Source organism: Olea europaea, unplaced genomic scaffold, assembly GCF_002742605.1.
Source record: "Olea europaea var. sylvestris unplaced genomic scaffold, O_europaea_v1 scaffold971, whole genome shotgun sequence".
NCBI lineage: Eukaryota > Viridiplantae > Streptophyta > Magnoliopsida > Lamiales > Oleaceae > Olea > Olea europaea.
The window spans coordinates 37,987-45,188 of NW_019268212.1; the positions used below are offsets into that span (position 1 = coordinate 37,987).

Genomic DNA, 7,202 nt, shown 5'->3' on the forward strand with positions numbered 1-7,202 from the left:
TGAGACTTTTTACTTATAATTAATTTTCTTTTTACTTATAAATAAATTTTCACTAACGAATGACTTTTACCTTATAGGTAAATTTTATACCAAGAGCGATTTTTTTCTTTTCATAAAAATAAATTTTTACGTATATGTTTATATATAAACTTGTTTACTTATGGGTATAGGTATTTTAAAATGATTGGTAAAACGTTATTTTGAAATTTTGATTACTTTAAACAATCATAAGGAGTTCAAATGAGCTTACTCAAATGTTTCTAATTTAGTTGAAGTGCAATGACTGATTCCTGAGCCTTACGAACATGAATATACACTACAACAAAATGTACTTTCTACGGTGTGCATTACATGCAGTAAAAACCAATTTACAGCGTGCGGCCGCATGTCGTTTAAAGCAATGCCATAAAAAGTATTTCCTTTTTACGGCGTGCAATGCATGCCATTTGTGAACGCCGTTAAAACCTTTAACGGCGGCGAGTTTTTTAACAGCGTGCACATTCACGCCATAAAATGTAATGTATTTTTTTTTTCTGTGAGCAAAATGCACGCCGTAAATTTTATTTTTTTTAAAAAAAAATTGTTTATTTATTTGATTACCAATAGTAATTACAAAACAAAATTCCATAAATATAACCAGGTTTTTCATAGATTCCATAAATATTGAGTACAGTTTAATACAATATATCAATGTAAAATTCATTTCAATACTTCTCAAAAAGTATATACCACTTCAGATAAAAAAATCATTCTTGGTGCCTTTGAAACTTCCTCACTATGCAATTACGACTTCTTGCTATTTCTTTGTCTTCTTTCCAGCTGCATTTATGAGAGAGAAAAATTTGTATAAATGCTAACTAAAGGAAAGGTCACTGAACAGATCAAGAAAATGTAAAACGAACCTTCTGAAGGGTGGTAACAATATCCATCGTAAGCTCTGAATCTGTGCGTTCTTGATAATCAATTTTAGCTCCTTGAACACCCTTTGAGACAACAGTGTTCGTGTTCTTATCGGCATAAAGAAATTCCTAGAAAATTAACATTGATCCCCTAATGATCTCTGTCTACAATGTAAGAGAAATCGCATCTGTTTCCTCTCTTCTTTCCTTATATACATTCTACATGCCTTATGGACTCATAATATTAGGTGCCAAACTGAAAAGTGTACTTTTCTGGTTCCTATTTCATTTTCCTAAATAACATAATTCAGGTATGGAAATTAAGATGCATAACCCACAGTAAGTAGAAGTGAGTAGAAGGGTAAAACTGACAAGTTCAAGTACAAGCTGATTACAGGGGAAGTTCACCACTATCTGCAATCACAACTTTGCTTTTGGTTGTTCTACTCCAGTTGCATTCGGCTTCTATCTTATACACCACATCTATTCCGGACAGCACCTTTCCCAATACAACATGACGATCGTCCAACCTGTTGAACATTTAACTTTTGTTAGATTTTCCAGGCTAAATAGAAGCACCAGACAGAAGACCTGAAAATGGATGACAGTTTTCTCATAACAGCAAGATCATAAATTGTCTAGTTACCAGCTGGTCATCACAGATGAAAAATTGTGAACCATTAGTGTCCTGCCCAGCATTTGCCATAGACCTAAGCCCTGAAAATTGGACAAAAATAATAAGATGACACAAAGAATGCTTTCCCACAGTGAAACTCAGAAATCTGAAATCATGGAGTGAGATGGTATTAGGGACGGGGAGGTTCTGGGGCATATATAGGCTGTTCTTCTACCAGGTCTAGTATGTTTGATTTTGAAATTTTCATCAGCAAACTTCTCCCCATAAATTGATAATGTCTTAGCTTTTGAATGAAATCAAAGTAGGTCACAGTCAAAGGTATTATAATATGTCATCAAAATTAACCCACATAATAAGTCAAATCTGATCATAATGGTATAACATTTTCAATCACAGAGCAATACATTGAATATTCATAACTCTAAGTCAGAATCAAGAAATTATCATGTTGGTATGGCCAACTCTCTTTACTGAGGCCTCGCCTGATTGCCTACTAATTAGTAAGGAAAGGAGGATCTTGACGTTTCACACAATGACATGACATTGTAATTGCAACTTCTGCATAATCCATTCCCCAACTTTGAAATAACAAGATCAACTAGCTCAATATACTTTTAAGAATCCTCTAATAAAATTAACATGTGACCTCTATATAGCGGCTAGTTGAGTGACATTATTTTCCAATCCCGCCCAGTTGACCAGGTCAACATATCCAATTGCATCAATTAGTGGGACTTGGAACCTCATATCTTATCATCTCATATTTTTTGCTAAAGCTAGGCTTCATTAGCTCATATTCTATAAGTTCTTCTAGAAATCAAATAAACTGAAATAAACATCATTTTTAGATTTATGAAATAAAAATCCGAGTGAATTATAAGCTACAAACTAATTGGATTATACTATCAAATTGAATTATTTATCATTTAACTACCGACCTTCAACCAAAATGCCCATTAGCAAAGCTTCGGTCCCAGTTTTTGGGCACTGAACTTCCTGGCCTCCATCTATGCAATTGCAAATGACTTTATTGCCCTCGCCAACCATCTACACACCATTGTTCAATTGTTCTCAATGCGGCAATGCCAACATCCAAAATAAATCTTTAAACAATAAAATTCAACAACAACCCATGTTTAAATTTTTAAATAAACACAAAATTGAAAAAACATACTTAGGTTTTCGCTCTGATGCATTTCTCTCCAGTTTTTAGCAAACTTAAAATTGACAACAGGAAAAATAACTCAAATGAACAATAAATAAATGTGCATAGACAACGTACGTGAATGATTTGTGTCCTGGGAGGAGAGCGACGAGAGTGAGCGGCGCTGGTGGAAGCGGAGAGAGATGAGAGTGAGGGTTGAGGCACTGTCGGTCGACAGTGGAAGCCGGAGAGAGACAAGAGTGAGCTAAGGCGCCTGTGGTCGACTGTGGAAGGTGGAGGGAGAGAGAGAGAGAGTGAGAACTGAAACGCCTGGGGAAATCATGGAGAGGCAAAGTCGATGGGGAAAAGATAATGGGAGAAATGCTGTGTTTTTAGGGCTTTGCAATGAATTTTTTGACAATATAACATGGCGTGCTTTTTAGTGCAAGTCGTAAATGCCCGTTAATACGGCGTGCAGAGACTGCATGCCGTAAATGCTCTAATTACTTGATCTTTCATGGCATACATACATCGCATGTCGTAATTGGTCTATTTTTATGGCATGCCGTAGATGTACGCCGTAAATGCATGCCATGAAAAGCTACTTTTGTTGTAGTGATAGTGTTTTCTGTATGTAACAAGAGATTTACTTTAACAAGTCAATTCAATTAACAGAAGCAATTATAGAAGCCTCCAAAAGTAGTTATGTTGTGATGCAAGTTTGCTATAATTTCCATCCATTGTATATTTTTAGGTGCTTAGTACCAGATCAAGAAAATGGATCTGGTATGTTTGACTTTAGCCGCTTAAATTCTTACGTGTGGTTTTTATTTATTTTGTTTGAATGGGAGCTCACGAAATGCACTTCAAAATAAAGCTGCTAATGACATTGCTTATAAGTAAAAAAATATTTATATTTATTAGTAAAGTATCACTGATATACAAAAAATTTCATAAAAGAAACCATAAACTGAAAATTTTATTAAGGGACATATATATAATTTTATTCTTCTAAAAATCTTTCAAAACTAGTGGATAATAAACTCCCAAACATAGGTTTGCCTGTTTTATAAATCGGTACTAGAACCACTCAAAATCGAACTTCTTGTAAATGCCTAAACGGTACATTAAAAAACGCTAATAATCGGTACGCCAAATCTCCCAAGCAGGCCCTTAGGATTTACAGTAAAATTAAAATCTGAAAATGAGTTCAACTGGCTTCCACTAAGGGTAGTAGATGGAAGCCCAAGTAATTGAAATACTTATTTCGATCTCGTAGCTGGCCTTGAATTCCCAGTTGGAAGAATCACTGGATTTTTAAGTAATAGAAAGTTTGATGAGCGTGTCGACGCTGGTGCCCCAGTATGCCTCTCCGCCATTCTTGAATACCTTGCTTCTGAGATGCTTTATGGGTTTTGTTTGTTCCCATTTCGTACATTTTTTATTTTCCGGATATATTATATGGTTCTGTTGATTTAGGTTTTGGAGCTCGCAGGAAACGGGGCTAGGGACAAGAAGAAGAATGGGATTGCACCTAGGCATAAACAATTGGCTGTAAAGATCGATGAAGATTTGAGCAAGCTTTTGGGAAATGTTATCATTGCAAACAGTGGGGTTCTGACTAACATTAATCAGTGTTTGTCGCCAAAGATAGCCGATGGAAAAAATAAAGAGAATGGCTTTGCTTCAGAAGAGTTCTACGGTTTTTAATGTATTATTTATGGCATTTGGATGGATATTAAGCCCTTACTTGTGACCACTATTATTTGAAAACTCTTTTTTCTGCATTCTCCTCTTCAACCACACATACGCGCAATGTAATTTTTTGCATTTAAATCCAAAACTTTACCTACTTTTTAACTACACATTCTCCTAAAAAACACTGTTCAAAAAACATGCTTGTTCATTAGCAGGATAGCCCATTCAAATTTCAGATGGATAACTAAGAAGAGTAGCTCATTCAAATTTAAGAAGGACAGCTCATTTGAATTTCAGGTGGATAGCTCATTTAAATTTAAGGATAACTCATTTGAATTTAGACCTTTGTGATATAGCTGGAAAGATAGTTCTTTTGAATTTAAACTCACATGTATAGGCTACAAAGTAGAATAGTTGTTGGATTGAGCTCTATATAAAGAAAATGTGATTCACAATTAGACATATAATAAAAATAAAAAATCACAGGCCTATTATTCTCTATATAGTATCACTGCGTCACTAAAATGACGAACATCTGATCCACATTGGTCTGCTCATTCTCCTCCCCTTCCTTATCCAACCTTCTGCTCAGTACTGTCAATAACAATCTTAATCACTTTCTACCCCATGCAGAAAGCTCAAGCCCCATCCTACTTCCATGTTCAGTCAATTTTTGGGCACATTGATGGCATAGAAAAACCACCTCCGATGGAAGTTGATTCCCCCCATCCCATTTCTGATTCTGTCTTCCAGATTCCAAACCTTCAATACGAGGCAGTGGTCAGGATTCTTTTATCCTTCCACCCATAAATGCCTCACTCACTGAAAATTTCCTCACTCAGGTCATGACCTACACTATCTCTTAAGAAGTATGGCTTGCTCTCAAATGCAATTTCTCCTCATTTTTCCTAACTCAAAACTGTTCAAATCCACACTAGCTCGTCAACGCTAGGAAAGACGCTATGTCCGCCAATGAATATTTCCTTTCTATCAGCCACATAGCTAATGAGCATTACTAGCCGGACATTCAAGTTTGATGAAGTTATTAGTTATAGTCCAACCTATAAAGTAATATAGTTGCACAATGAAAATACAATAACCATCACCAAGAGGAAAACACAAGTTCCATCGTATCTTAATTTGATCCTCTGAATGTTCTCAATTATATCCATCAATATCATTCATATCTAGTGTACAATTGCAACACGCACAAAAGAGAATGTCCAATAAATATTATAGTGCATGATATGTACATCCAATCATGAATATGATGAATCATTAAATACATGGGACCTACCATTAATTTATTCACCAATTAAATGGTGTGACATGTCACCGGTGCTTAGGAGATCATTTTTGTGTGTATGTGTCTATATATATATATGTGTGTGTGTGTGTGTGTATCATTCACATTTATTTATCATTGATATTACTTTCCCTCTTTATAACTAAGTTGACACTTTATATTCCAAACATTCATTTTCTTTTCTTAACCAAACAAAAGACCTCTTTGTCTCTTAAAATTCCACGTCAAACAATCACCAACCATTATTTTTTCAACCCAACAAGATATATATCCCTTTGAATTAAAATTTTAAAGACTCAATTTAGCATATTGGTTTGATCTCACTGCCATTGTTACAACCTTTCAAGTTTCTTTCTTTATCTCTTATCTTCAAAACACATAGTGCAGGGTATATAGGTTGTTATAATATTGTTTTGTTTTAATCTCATCATAATAATATTTTTACAAGTTTGCAAAAAGTAATTTGAATTTAATAATTCTTTGTCTGTATTCATACAAATACTTTTTATTTTTAAGTCAATTTCTGTTTGCCAAACTTTACTTATAATTTGTATTGCAGGTTGAAATTTAACATTTTGTTAATTTCCTCTTTAAAATTTTGTTTGTGTTAGATTCTTCATAATTATATTAAGCCCCTACTGATTAAAATCTAGATTTTAATTTAAATCAAAATCAACAAGTAATTTTAACGACCTATGGGTCCCACAACTTTTCATCGACATATTTCATCTACTTTTATTAAAAACTACTTAAAATCTGATTTAAATGTCCATCAAAAAAGGCTAAAACTATATGTAAGAAGACTTAAAATGTAAGTCTCATATTTGAACTTGACATAAAGCCCCCAAAATATCAGGGTTGGCCCTGTGCATATGGCTTGAATCTTCATACTTTTTGCCATATAGGCTCAAACATTAATATGGCCAATAACAAGTGCACTTAATGAGTCTCTGTGAAGTCCTACATAGTTTAAACCACAGCTAAGGATCCAACAGTTTCTTGGTCATCACCCCCATGAGACCACACTGGCAGACAATTAAAAAAATAAGGCTTGGCCTACTATACGAAGCTTGTGTGGATCTGTAGTCCATGAAGGGTTACTGACGCCGAATTCCTTATCCCGGACTATCTTTAATGCTCATTGGTAGTTTCAGTTAGGTATATTAATTCAGAAAAAAAAAAATAGAACAGTAACTTTGTAAAAGGATTCTAGTCACTATCCTTATGTCCACTATGAATGAAATAACAATGCAGGTGCTGCTAGAATGCTAATGCTAATGCTAATGCTAATGCTTGACATAAAGAATAAATAAGTTACCTAATAGTAAACCAGAACATCACAAACAATATCATAGTACAATAATGTACTAGAGTTGTAATTGTCGATATTTACCTCAATTTCTCGTATCATGCTAGCATCTGCATAATTTGAATATTCACATCATAAGTTAATTATGACCATACCACTTCGTGTGATCGACTTATTGTTTATTCAAAGCTTAAAATATCTAAAAGGGA

At 34.4% G+C, this 7,202-nt stretch overlaps 1 pseudogene; it reads left to right on the forward strand.

Annotated features, from left to right (window-relative positions):
• Positions 1-1,232: 1,232 nt before the first annotated feature.
• Positions 1,233-6,640, forward strand: LOC111392727 (annotated as a pseudogene).
• The last annotated feature ends 562 nt before the right edge of the window (positions 6,641-7,202 follow it).